The sequence below is a fragment of the Homalodisca vitripennis genome, chromosome 2, assembly GCF_021130785.1.
Source record: "Homalodisca vitripennis isolate AUS2020 chromosome 2, UT_GWSS_2.1, whole genome shotgun sequence".
In the NCBI taxonomy this organism is placed as follows: Eukaryota; Metazoa; Arthropoda; class Insecta; order Hemiptera; family Cicadellidae; genus Homalodisca; species Homalodisca vitripennis.
In genome coordinates, this window is record NC_060208.1 from 39,752,501 (window position 1) to 39,765,923 (window position 13,423).

Consider the following 13,423-nt stretch of genomic DNA (forward strand, 5'->3'; position numbering starts at 1 on the left):
TTTTTTTATTTCCATACATGAAAAGAGGCTTGAAAGGTTCAACGATTTGACAGCGTTGAAGAGGTTAAGAAAAAAACGAAGCTCGAGCTTGCAGCCATTTCTAAATATGACTACAAAAAATGTTTTGATCAATGGAAATACCGTTGGGACAAGTGTATTAGTTGTAATGGAGATTATTTTGAAAGAGATAAGGTCGTATTGTAAAAAATTTTATAATATATAATTTTTATAAAATAATTCCGGTTTTTTTTGGTACCCCCTCGTATATTTATTACCAAGGCATTTTACTTGAACACACCATTTACTAATATATCTACAAGCCTAGATATTCATGTGTTGAAGTTTATAAAAATAAACTAAAATCCGAAATTGTAAATAAAATCTGGATCTACAGTGGATTTATTTTGTGTATATTTATACAAAAAAATATGTAAAAATGAAATGAAACCGTTACAACACGTATAATAACGAGTATTATACTCAATATTATAGACGATTAATGTAGCATTAAAAAACACAATCGTTAAATAAAACTTATTCATTAAGTAGAAATGCTTAGTATAACATTAATTGCCGTAAATATATTATACGTTTTAAATAATCACTGTGAGGAATTAGGTTTTAGTTTGGTTTCTATATACATGAAACAGTATTTAGTGTAGTCACACACTGATGTTTATTTTGTGGTATTGTGTGGTGTATACGGTTCTTTCACATATATTTCGATACGAATAAAGTTAATGAGGCCAATATACTAGCTATCCCAGACTATGAAATATACAGACTGTCAATCTTTTGCAATATGTTTGTGAATTTTATCAGTTGAAGTAACTGGATTATCTAAAAAAAAAATACCTCAGCACTTTAGGTGAGAATTACCCTAATGAGTCATAAGTTCGAATTTAACGTAGGGCATTTCTACATATTTACCTCTACTCAGGCACGTAACGCTCAACGCTAGGTTTGTGACAAATTTTCCAAGTAGGATGGAACAGATTGTACCTTCCAGAACTTGTTGGAAGTTTATTATTAAAGGATCATGAATTTATCTTTCACAATAATAATAAAAAATGTGTTGAAAGATTATTATGACGATAATAATCAAACAATCACAGTATACGAATATTGTGGTTGTTTCTCAACTTTTCATAGTACTCAAATATGCATTGCGTCTGAAAATACCTTAAAACTGTTAAAACAGTTAGGGATTAAAATCTTTGCACAGTGATATTCATTATTTTGACTATTTTAGGCGAAAGGATGGTTCATGGAGGGTGTCATAGAAATCTTAAATGTAAGCATGGATTTAGTCATATCTTATTTTAAATGTCTCATTCACTACATTTCAATTATATCTTTACTCGTATTTGATTAATTGTTTAATTATATATTTATTGTTGAAAAAAAATATAAACTGTAATTCCAATGTTAAAACTTTGATTATTGGCAAAGTAAGGAAAAGAACATATCTAAATTAATTTAAGTTCATTTGTATTTTGAATTTAATTTTTGAATTATTATACTTAAATCTGACATGTGATATAAAGGTTTTTACATACCTTTTGAAAATTTTATTGTTTATTGTTAACATTTTGTCAAGAGAAATTATTAGTTAACATTAAATAAAAACAAGAGTACAGTATATATTTCTGAAAGTTTCAGAAATGTCTAAAGTAAAACATTTCAACAGGAAACAACAAGCTGATTCACATTAATGTTTAAAATGCGATCTTTATCTCTCTCTCTCTCTGTTATGAGACGGACGCAATATTGCGGTCTAAGAGAACCTTTGCAATGAGGTTAGTGGTTGATTGCTTGTGCAGCAGAACGTGGAGTGCACTTGTTACAGGATATTGAACTAACCATCGCGGATGCAACTAATCTAATAAGTGCAAGGTTCAGTTCACTGCCCAGATTTGATGAAGTTACAGTTGGAATAATGATTCTCGATGTTCAGTGTTAACACAGTTAGTTTATACACAGATGATATATTTCTACTTAGACAAGTGTTATTATGCTTCATATTACATTCTATAAATTATCAGGTCTACTAATTAACATTGTTAATAAAAATTTAAATTAATAATAAGATCACATTTTTTGTGTAGTAGGTGGTTATTATTTCTTCCCAAACAAATTAACATGGTGGTGTTCATATACTGTTATATTTTTTATTCCTGTGAACTGAAATTATTACATTGATACATAACTATCATTTTATAAACTATATTTTTTAATACATGTGGTAATATCTTTACTATATGGATCTCACATGATAATCTAGTATAAATTTCAACTATTTTTGTTTTGATATTGTCCTACCTCAGAGTTCAAACTTGTACATAATGGACGAACACATGTGGTTAGATATCACTGAGGTCGTAGTAATAAATACTCGATTTGCGAAGTTTACTAATAAGTTTACCTGTGGTAATTAAAACCTATAAGCCCCACTTCTATATGTAAAGATAAAATAATATGTTGCCACATTGCTGCCAAATAAAGAAATAATTAACTTAAATAATATCCTTAGGGTCGGTCCAATGTTTCCAATGTTATTTGGAATTTTGCCTACAAACTTAATCATTTGCTAAAAATATTTAATGGACTATCTATAATATTTTCATATTATAGATAGTTCGTCGGACGTCGATTCACATCTGCGACGCGGTATATTGTCTCGACATTGCAGCTGTAGTCGGAAAAAGAAAGATTAGAAGTCAGAACATAATAATTATGAATACTGGAAGTGCTCGAAGTTCTAATCACAGCTCTCAAAAAAGAATTCAAAGTCAAAAAGGAACTTGAACTCGCCTAGAACAAAATCGAGACAGTATTAGCCATTTACCTAGACTCCTTATAATGACGACAGCGTGGTCTCGTCAGAAGGACATCACCACAACTTAATCTGTAATACTCTGGCAAATTAAACATTATCAAAGGTAAGTTACTTTACTATTTACAATTACTGTATATTAAAATCAAAATAGATGGCTCGTATGAAAGGGCTAATTTAAAATACCGAAATGTAAATTTTACCTACGGACCTTATGAGGAGTTGTTATGCAACAATTTCTTCAGCTACAAAGTTCAATAGAAAAAAAAATAATTAGGCGTACCAATTAGGTTATTTCGCCAAGAATTTAGTACCAAAAACATTGGAGTAAACTTATAGACCCTACTAACCAGTAACGAGTATCAGGAGTGAGAAAAAATATATATTACATAAAATGAATCTAAATAATGTTAACTATTAAAATAAACATGGTTTGTGAATTTTCTTATATGTTATAATTCGTAATTAAACTACAAGGTAGGTGTAATCGCTTGTCGCGTAACAGGCTTTGCTGAAATTCAATGCAAACACATTTCAACACTACTTTCCTTATTGAAAGATGGTATGACAGATAATTATAATGAAAAAGAAATTGTAATATCCCCCGGCAGACAATATATTTTTTCTATAAATTAGATATCAGTGTAAAAGTCTACTTACAGTCATCATATACTTATGTTGTATGTGGTGGGATAGTTTGGCCGATTGTGTTGCTGTGTGAAATTTTTAATTCTCAAATGATTACATTCAGTTTATTTACAAATTTATCTATTTTTCGATTTTCTCGTTAAGATCATTGTTATTAATAAGACTAATGCGAAATGTTTCCGCTCAGCTAAATACTACGGACTGACTGGATTTTATACATATAGAAATGAAAGTCATGCCAAATTATAAATCTATTGATGTGATAGTTTTCGATATAGACAGATTAACAGTCAGACTGCAATGCATTTTTTAGGTCCAGTTGGCTGCGATACGTGGTATGCGTACTCCTACCTTTCAGTAATATGACAATTTAAATGTTTTCTATCATAAGTAACATATCTGAAGAACTTAATATAAACAATCAAATATAATTTGAGTTTAGTTATTTTCAATTCAAAAATGTATTATTGTGTTCTATCGTAATAAATAAAAAAATATGAGGGATAAGAAATAGTAACTTCAAGGCACCAGTGCACTAAATTTAAGCTATTCAGTACTATTTAACGAACACTCTAAATATTTTTAGTTATTATTAATTTTAATTTAAACAACGTGGAGGGAACTTCTGTCCGTGTGACTAGTGTTTATGGTAAGTAACTGCTGTTTTATATAAAGAATTGTCCTCAGAAAAAGATAATATTTTCATCGGGCACGGTTATTTGATGTAAAATAATAAGTTCATATGATTACATTCTTTTAAAAGTTTTTGTCTTTTGTGTCTTTATATTAGAAGGAACTTCAAGGATTTCTCCAATTAGGATTTATAAATATTTGTGTGTGAGGTTTGAGCAACCAAAAATGTATGGTTTTGCCGTTCGTTCGCCCACTGCACCCGTAGTTGTGAATTAATTACATTTTACGTACATAGTCTTTTACATAACAGTGCTCATTTTTGTCTTTGCATTTATAATACATTTTCCCGTTTTGAAAAATTATATATAATGTTCTAAAAAAACTTTTACAGTTTTAGAATGCACACATAAAAAGAATGTTCTAAAATATTCTTTTTAATAGATATTTCCTAAATTCATAGGTATTTTAAGACCCCATTATGAGTTTTAGACTTCACTGATATTGCATCGACAGTTTTGACTCTATAGGTAATTTATTTCTCGATATGTCTTATAAATATGCATACAAATAGGTGGGTAGAACACATAATTTCTAAACTCACAGACGAAGGATACCATATACTAATCCTACAGAAGGGCACGTCCATTATCAATCACGACATTTCATATGAAAAAAAGAATTGCATTACAGGTATCAAGTCAATAGTTCCTTCTTGAGATGCCACAGGGAAAAATAAACACATGCAGATAGATTGAGAGAAGAGGAGTTTTGTCAAAACTCTTAATACCAGCAAAATGTACAATGTTCATTGATCAATTTAGTTTCGAAATATCACCCTGTGTCGTAGGCTTTGATAACGCTTAGCCAAATATGATGGAGAGTCATGCACATCATCGAAGTCTTTCTTTCCCGTATACTTGTAAAAATAAAAAAATAAAAACATGGACTATTAAAATAAACGATAGAACACTATTTAAGTCTTATCTAATAATTAAACATTAAACCTATCTACTAAGTCGCCTCTTAAATTGTCATATGAATACTGAGTTTGATAAAAATCAGTTTCTTCCGTGATCTTATCGTTTTAAAAATGTATTCCCATGAGACAAATGTAAATATACGTGTTAAATCTCAACCAAACATCATGGTATTTAATATCATCATTCTCAATGTGGCATGTATAGAAAGTAAGCTATGAAATTTCAGGTCTACAAGTACTTTCGTTCTCGTGCGGACCGAAAGACAGACAATTACATTTTTCCAGCCCTTTCCCTTCTCAATAGAATGAATCTTTAAGTGCTTACCAATTACATTGTACTTCTTACTATATTATTATCTAGGTTATAATTAACATTGTTAATAAGATATTTACATTAAGAACATAAAAATTTAGGGTCAAAATATTACTGCAAACGAAGGTCTAAGTCTATGAATTATTTTCAAAGGAAGGTTTAAAAATATAATTTTTCATATTCATATTTTAGTTTGTATATTACAGAGTAAGAGCTGACAATGGTAGTAAGAAATCAAACATGATGATCAAGTTTGATTGGTTATTGAGAAGCTAATAATTTATTAAAATTTTAATCAAAAGTTTAAGTAGTGTTTGGTGAATTTTATATGGGTTAGCCTGATCGTGTTACTTTTAATTGAGTTCAATTGAGTTCAATCTAATGAGAGTTTCAGAATATTAACTATAAAATACGGGTATTTTAACTGAAATGAGATATTTCTAGATTGATATAAATTGTCAATCAAGAAAAATAGGACAGATAGTGTGTTGAATATTACTGAATATAGCATTTTCTCTGGTTTTATAAAAACTCGGCAATTTATATTGATAAACATGTCTTATAAATCGTTTAAAAACAGCTGCTGATATTAGACGTTATATATTTGTCCGTTTATATTTGTCTGATTCAATAAAAATAAAATGTGTGGCAGCATTTATGAGCAGTAAATCTAAACTAATGACAATATTTAGTTAGTTGGTAGGGACTTAACGCTGCCAAACAGCTCTCTATATAGATGCATTGGAGAATAGCGAGGGAATTTTACTTTTGTTTGTTTTAAATTATTATCACTAAGTAATATTTTTCATTTCCAAATTAACTAACAAATTTAAATATGGGCAAGTAGCCTAGGATAGTGTAACGTGTCTATAGTAAGGTTATCTACTACAAACCAATTACAACTATTTTTGGTTTAGTATAAGAGCGATCAATGGTATTCTAAACTAATAACCCTTTATTTTTAGAATGCACAAGTTCCAATGGAATTCAATAATTAAACTCAGTATAAATTAATATTAATTTTAATGAAATTTTAAAAATCAATAATACAGCAACGCCAAGCTATCTTTTTTACCTTGAATTTATTCTCAATTATTTCATGTTTTTAACCCATCAAAAGTTCACAAGTCCAGTCTTAAAACTAACAATCAATCAATCGTTCAATAATTGTGTCCTTCAAGTTCTCAGTGCTAATGTTTCAATACAAACTCAAAATAAAAATCTTCATTAAACTTCAAAATAAAATAATCTTCTTCTAATATAAAATAAAACAAATAATAAAATAATACTTCTTCTCAAAATAAAAATCAAAGAAATTGAGGTAATATTAATATTTAATTTATGAACAAACACAAAGTCCAACCAGTTAAACTCAAAATTGTATCAATTTCAAACTACTTATTTTCTGTAAATTTCCAATTTGCAAATTATTGAATTATCTAGAATTATCCGCTTGGCTTTGAATGTTAAATTTAGGAACTTGTTAAAATATTTATAGAATCTCAGAAGATTAAATAAATTTTCTTTTTCAGTAGGCTATTCCTGATTAAACCAAATTGAACAAGAAATTATCAAGTAATTTTCTATTTCAATATTAAATTCTAACTTTCACAGTACCTCGCACTTCTCCTGAAGACTTCACCAAGTAACCAAAATGACTATTATAGATTAATTAATTCAAACTTGAGACTTTAAAATTTTGAAAAGAAATTTTAATCTTACAACTCAACCTTCTTGCCGAAAAATCAATACGGCAAGAGTAGGCTATCACTTAACACGACTACAGATAGTTAGCTATAACCAAAATATGGTACTGAACATATTTCCTAAAACGAGTAGCATCTTAGGTGAAGCTGTGGGTACAGGAAACGAAGAGGGACAGAAATATACCTTTAATTCCTTACCTCCTTCCTTTTTATTGCCGCCATCTTGTTTTTGCCGTGATGATTGCCATTTGCTATTGGCCTCTGGTCAGTCGTAGGTGGTTTGTAGACGAATGCAGACGTATTGTGATCTGTATTCTGTAGTTCAGTCTTAATGATTAATATTGTGTATAGGTTTTTTATCAAGTGCATGTCTTAGAGTTATTGAAGTTAATAAAAAACATGGTGGTTGTGATTTCTGACTTACAGGAAGTGTCACAACGCATTGGTATGATTGGTTTATATTATCCGAGTTTTTACTCGTAATTATGTATTAGGTTAGTTATTTACCTGAAGAAGAGATCAGATTGCAGATCTCGAAACGTAGTGTTACTGATTTTTTGTTTCCTGTTTCCTTCACACCTTCACAATCCTTCTATTGTCAAAAATAAACTTCAAACAAAGGAGTATTTAAGAATAAATAATATGGGTTATGGTCTTTGGAGGAATAAGTATGCCAATTTCGTTACCGTTAAATATACAATGGAAAACATTGCATAGTCCTAGAGATCTACTGATTTTGGTTCATACAAAATTTAGAAACTTGTATGTGCTTAACTCTGATAAAAATGTATTTAACGATTTATGCCATACTCCATAAAGTAATCTCATAGCAGTTGTGTTTCTACGGGAACACATTCCATTCTTATAGCTACATGTAAAGAAGTTTACTCAAATCCACTTTTCAATTGCTTTGGTCAAAATCTAATCAATGCGATCCATACGCTATATTTTCTTAAAAACCATGCATGTATAAGTTCATGACAATCATCCGTCTAATTCAGTTGTGTTAAACACGGTTACTGATCCTAGACTTTATTCCTTACCTTCTTTAAATACCTAAAACAAACATTGCATTCTTAGTGCAAAAAATATATTATCATCCCTAATCATTACTAAAAATAGGGCATTAGATATATTACTAGCTTACAGATAACAATAAATATAGTTTACTACCTGTTACCCGCACCTTCGAAAGAATTTTAATTATCGAATTTCTTATACTATTTACTTCCTGTAGTGTATTATGATCAAGTCTTATGAAATTTTTCAAACGTAAGTGGGCATACATCAGGTAGATATTACTTAAAGTTCATGGCTAAAAGTATCAGATTTAACCAGACTCTTATATCATGTTTTGCACGGGTATGAGCATTTGTGTTTAAAATAATTTACAGTATTTTGTACGCCTTGCTTTAGTTTGCCTTGTTATTCAGATTCAAAATATAAAAATATATTCGTAAATCTAGGTAAATAATTCTTACCTTTTCATATACTTCAGGTATAATATATATATATATATATATATACTGTATCATAATAGGTTTTCCTTATCGTCCCGACAAAAATTACATGTAAATAAGACTAAGAAGGCTACTTCGGTTAAGAGGTGCCTAGCTACGTCCGTAGGTTTAATTTTATTCAATAAAATTGCCACAGTTTAAGTTGCGTCGCTGTCCCGATCTAAACACGTATACCTAAATAACTGTCGTAAATTTTCTTTTATCAAAAAGCGTAAACTTTCGCCTTTTGCCACTTAATTTGGGTATAAGGTATTCCTAGTGATTAAGTTGAGTTTCCTTTGTTATATTTATAAATAAATTATACGCACATGTTATGACTCGAAACCTTATTTCTATTCCTATTTGATTCATGATTAATGAGAACATACTTCTTAGGTTCACGCAACTTTCTAAAATAATCGTTTATAAAGTTTTGTTTTGTGAAGATTTGTTGTTTTTCGGATTGAGTTTTGGGAAGTAAAATGGATTTAGTGTGTTTTTCTTTGTTTTCTTAAGGCACTGTTAAATTTCCTTCTCCAATTTCTGCCCCACCAGTTTGGAGTAACGTACAAGTAAATATGCACAGCATAGTCATTTGTCAAATACATGGAGTAAAATAGATTTCATTTTTACTACTGACTTTCATTTTGTAAAAACTTACCTGATTTCACTAACGGAATACCACTTTGCTCACCAAAAGTCTTGTTTTAATTAGAGTAGATAGCAATCTACAGCCTCCATTGTTTAGAATGGCCATGGAAACGCATCAGAGGTTGGTGCTTCATTGATAGAGCTCACACAATAATGGCTGCTTTGTTTCCTTATCAACATTCGTGTTCAGCGACTCCTTTACGTTTACCCCGCTTAATTGGCAATCTCATTCGGAGAATATTAGTATGTTGTAATAATGTGTAAGTATTAATCAATTGATGGATGAAAAGTGGTGTACTAACATCTTATTTGTTTGTCTATATTCATACTACAACATAATTAACGATACGTTTATTTTTATTGCGCAAACTAAAGCGAGGTATACATTTGAATTTAGGATGTAATTACCAGGGAAAATATCTGTGATATGATATATTTATGATAAAATTGCTGCAAATGTATTTGACTCGCGTATGTTATAAAATAATTTATTTATCTCATTCGTAACCCCTAAAGCATCAAGCAAGGCGTTGAAAATTTCGAAAAAGTTTTGTTAACTTATTTTTTTCAATTACTCATGATAAGCCAAACGCTTTTTAAAACAATATGAACTGTTTCAATCCAACAATTTTGTAAAAAATTGAATGGAACTACTGTCGGAAATATACGATCCAAATGTTAATATTGCAATGTTAAATTACCATAAAAATGTATAGCAATTTACTTATTAAATTACAGAAAAACGATTTTTAAAATTAAAACTCATTTCATATAGTGGTTAGAATTCTGTTAAAACTAACAGACTTTATAATGTATATAACAGAAATATATAACAAAAATTGCTTTGTGCTTCCTTCAGAGCTTTAAGCACCATGTGCATGTAGTATAACCATTTCTTGTAACTGTGATGCGTGAATATTGACGTTGTCAAGTTTTTAACACAACTAATTGCAACGATTATTGGGAAAAATAAAACCTATACACAACAATTGAATCGAAACTACGTTTAAAGGAAATTCTTCTTGTAGTGGTGTTAAGGTAGGCAGAACTACATCACCTACGGCAGAATTTTTTACCTTATATAATGTGAATTTAAGAAATAAACATGCTTATTTTTTAGGAAATCTTTGTAAACAATGTTTTTTTTAATCTTAAGGTATTATGGTACTCATACATTAACTCTAAGATAGTTGCATAAAATGACAGTCATACTTCCTTTAGTGTGTATATATTTTCTACTCCATGCCTAATAAATCAATGTGACCGAAGATATCATCAAATAAAAAGAGTATTAGAGAATATCGTTCTTGATCCTCAGTAAATGTTTTTTCATCTTTTTAAACTCATATATGTTTAAAGTCATTTAGATACTAATCTCGGAATTTGTTTTAAATCCTTCAATATTTTAGCTTTCTAATGAAAAGAATATAAGTTTAATTAACAACCTGAATCAACATTTTATGAATTTCTTTTAACGCTCTATTAATTCATTTCGAAAATTGGGTTCTTGACAATGTGATACGACATATAAGGTGTGACTGAAAGAATAAACAGGAATTGGGGCCACCAACACAAGGTCAACGTATTAAGAATGCAAAAACACAAGGACAACACATTAACAAGGCACAACCTTACTCCATATTCCTAATTAACAAGAACGCGTGTTAGCAGAGGTCCATGTGAACAAAGAGCATACGAATTAATGAATCGTAAAGTGTAATGGTGTAAGGGAAAGTGTAATGCAGTGCTGTGGATACAAAGAACTGTAATGAGCCAGGCCATACTATCGTGTGTAAATTTTCAGCACTATTCATAAGATTATGATAAAGAATTTAGTAAAATGATACAAACGAGTACATGGATACAAACATGCATACATACGATACATGACTACTCGAGGTAGACAATGGCGTCTATTTGAATAATTATAATATTCATTAATATTGTATATGTATATAAAGCTAGGTTGTTCCTGATTCTGTGACAAAAAAAAACAGAGTAAAATTTTTTTTTAAATTTCGATGCTTGATCTAGGATGAAACACTGAAATGTTGCAAATTGAATTTGAATATCGAGAATATTGTTTTATAACTTTTCTTACTATAATAGTGGTGCTCATGAGATATTAATGAATGGGTTTCATCAAAACTTTCTTGGACGTATCAATATTAACTAGTAAAATCTTTAAATAGCAGTCGAGAACAATAAATGCAGAATATGTAATTAGTTTATAAAACAATATTTAAAACAGTTAAAAATTAATTAGGGTATTAAAAAATAGCTTCTCTAAACTCGTCTCACTAATTTTAAATGTTCATTTATTTTGAAATGTATCCGAAGATTTCTTGAGTAATACCTTGGATAACAGGTAATATTATAATAAAAATTATAGTTTTTTTATTTACTTTCATCAAACAATATATAGTTTTGTTATATCTTAGACCCAGACAAGGTGATGTGAAGGATATGAGCAGAGGAAATGAATAATGATAAGTTGAAAAATGAATAACCGCTACGGTAAGGGCAAAGGTCACAGGGAAAAACGTAGGTGGAACTAGGATAAGATGCAAGGAGACTGAGGACGACGTCGGTTCCTTGCGGATAGTAAGTGAGGGGATGTATAAGGTGAAGGGGAAATCAGGATTTAATAGCGGAAATACAATGAAGGGTGTAAATCGAAACGTAAGAACGTGACAGGGAACGCTAGAATGAGATAGGTTAGGATCAAAAGAACGTAGGTAATAGCTGAAAGTGGAAATTATCTCGATCATAGGGAAAAACGCTAAAGAAAAATCCGAGCTCATGTAAACTTTCACTGTGATTAAGGGTGAGGAGAGATATAAGAACGGAGTCTATGAAGAATCTTTATAGTTCATACATATTAAGCGCTTATTTTTAGGATAAATATTTGGGATATTTTTAATGCTATGTTAGAGTTTCTTAAATTGTACACTAATTTAGAAAGTTTTCCATTATATATTTTGCGCAACATTAGAGTGTAGTGTTAATTAGCATTAATTATCACCGGTACGAAATTATTCCCTACTAGATTGTTCTCTGAGTCAAGTTCGAATGGGAGTTCGGTTTCAATGGAGTACAAAGTTAGCTAATGTACAGTAAGGGTGCATGGGACGTGTGCGCTTGCGTGAAAGGCGACCCTACCTCCAGGACTGTTTGCGCGCCCACAGTTGTCCGCACAGTCGCGCCCTAGGTGGACGTGCTCTAGGGTGTCCGTGACAGAGTGATAGTGTACCTCTATGTGTGTCTCGGGCTGAGCATTTCTGGTGAGTTAAAACATTATTGTGTTATCGTTACAAATATTATTATAAAATATTAAACGCAAACAAATAAGAACATTTCTGTATTGCACAATCAAGGGGCGTCTTATGTGAGGGATTTACAAAATATGCTAAGGTTTTATCATTCTGAATATAGATAAGAATAAATCCATTGTAACAATACAATTTAATTAACATATAGTTACGAAAAACAAAAAAAAATATAGTTTGACAATAACACAATAACTAATGAATACAACTTAAAATAACCAAACATATTAGATTTAAATAATATAAAAACATTTTTTATATAGGTAGCTTCCTACCTATATATTAAATAATTATTTTTTATTTATTTTAAAACCTGATATTAAAATTAATCAAATAGAATTTATTTAACTGGAGGTTTGTGAACGTATAATTTAGTAATTGCTGTTAAAACCCTAATAAATGAACACATATTAACGAAAATTAGTTTGCAACAAACATACGCCAGGTGGTGTGTTCTCATTGGAGCAATAACCCTTCTGTCGTCATATGGGATAGGGTGGGTAGAGTGACGCGTTCATCCACTTCATTTCCTCTAATTGAGCCACTTCAGTACACTTAAATGTTCGTCCCTTTCTTTGGTTTCTAAAACCTTCTATTCAAACGATTCTTTCAAACTTATAACTTTATTAACGTACACAATTTTAATATGATAAATAAAATAGGAGAACCTTCATTATAAACAGACCTAGAATAAATTAATCCTACATTAACATTAATATACATATTTATGTGCATTAATTATGCACGAAAATTAATGCACCCATGGATACATTTATGAAGTAAAATTTGTAGTACCATCGCTGAAAAACCCAATATAACGATGATAATA

General features: G+C 30.0%; 1 protein-coding gene across 1 annotated transcript in view; it reads left to right on the forward strand.

The window, feature by feature from the left end:
• The first annotated feature begins 12,456 nt into the window (after positions 1-12,456).
• The window catches only part of LOC124353821 (GTP-binding protein Di-Ras2), a 34,472-nt gene continuing 33,505 nt past the window's right edge, over positions 12,457-13,423 (forward strand). Inside the window, exon 1 of the mRNA XM_046803840.1 lies at positions 12,457-12,549. The gene's annotated coding sequence lies outside the window, so the exon portion shown is untranslated. The remainder of the gene's footprint in view (positions 12,550-13,423) is intronic.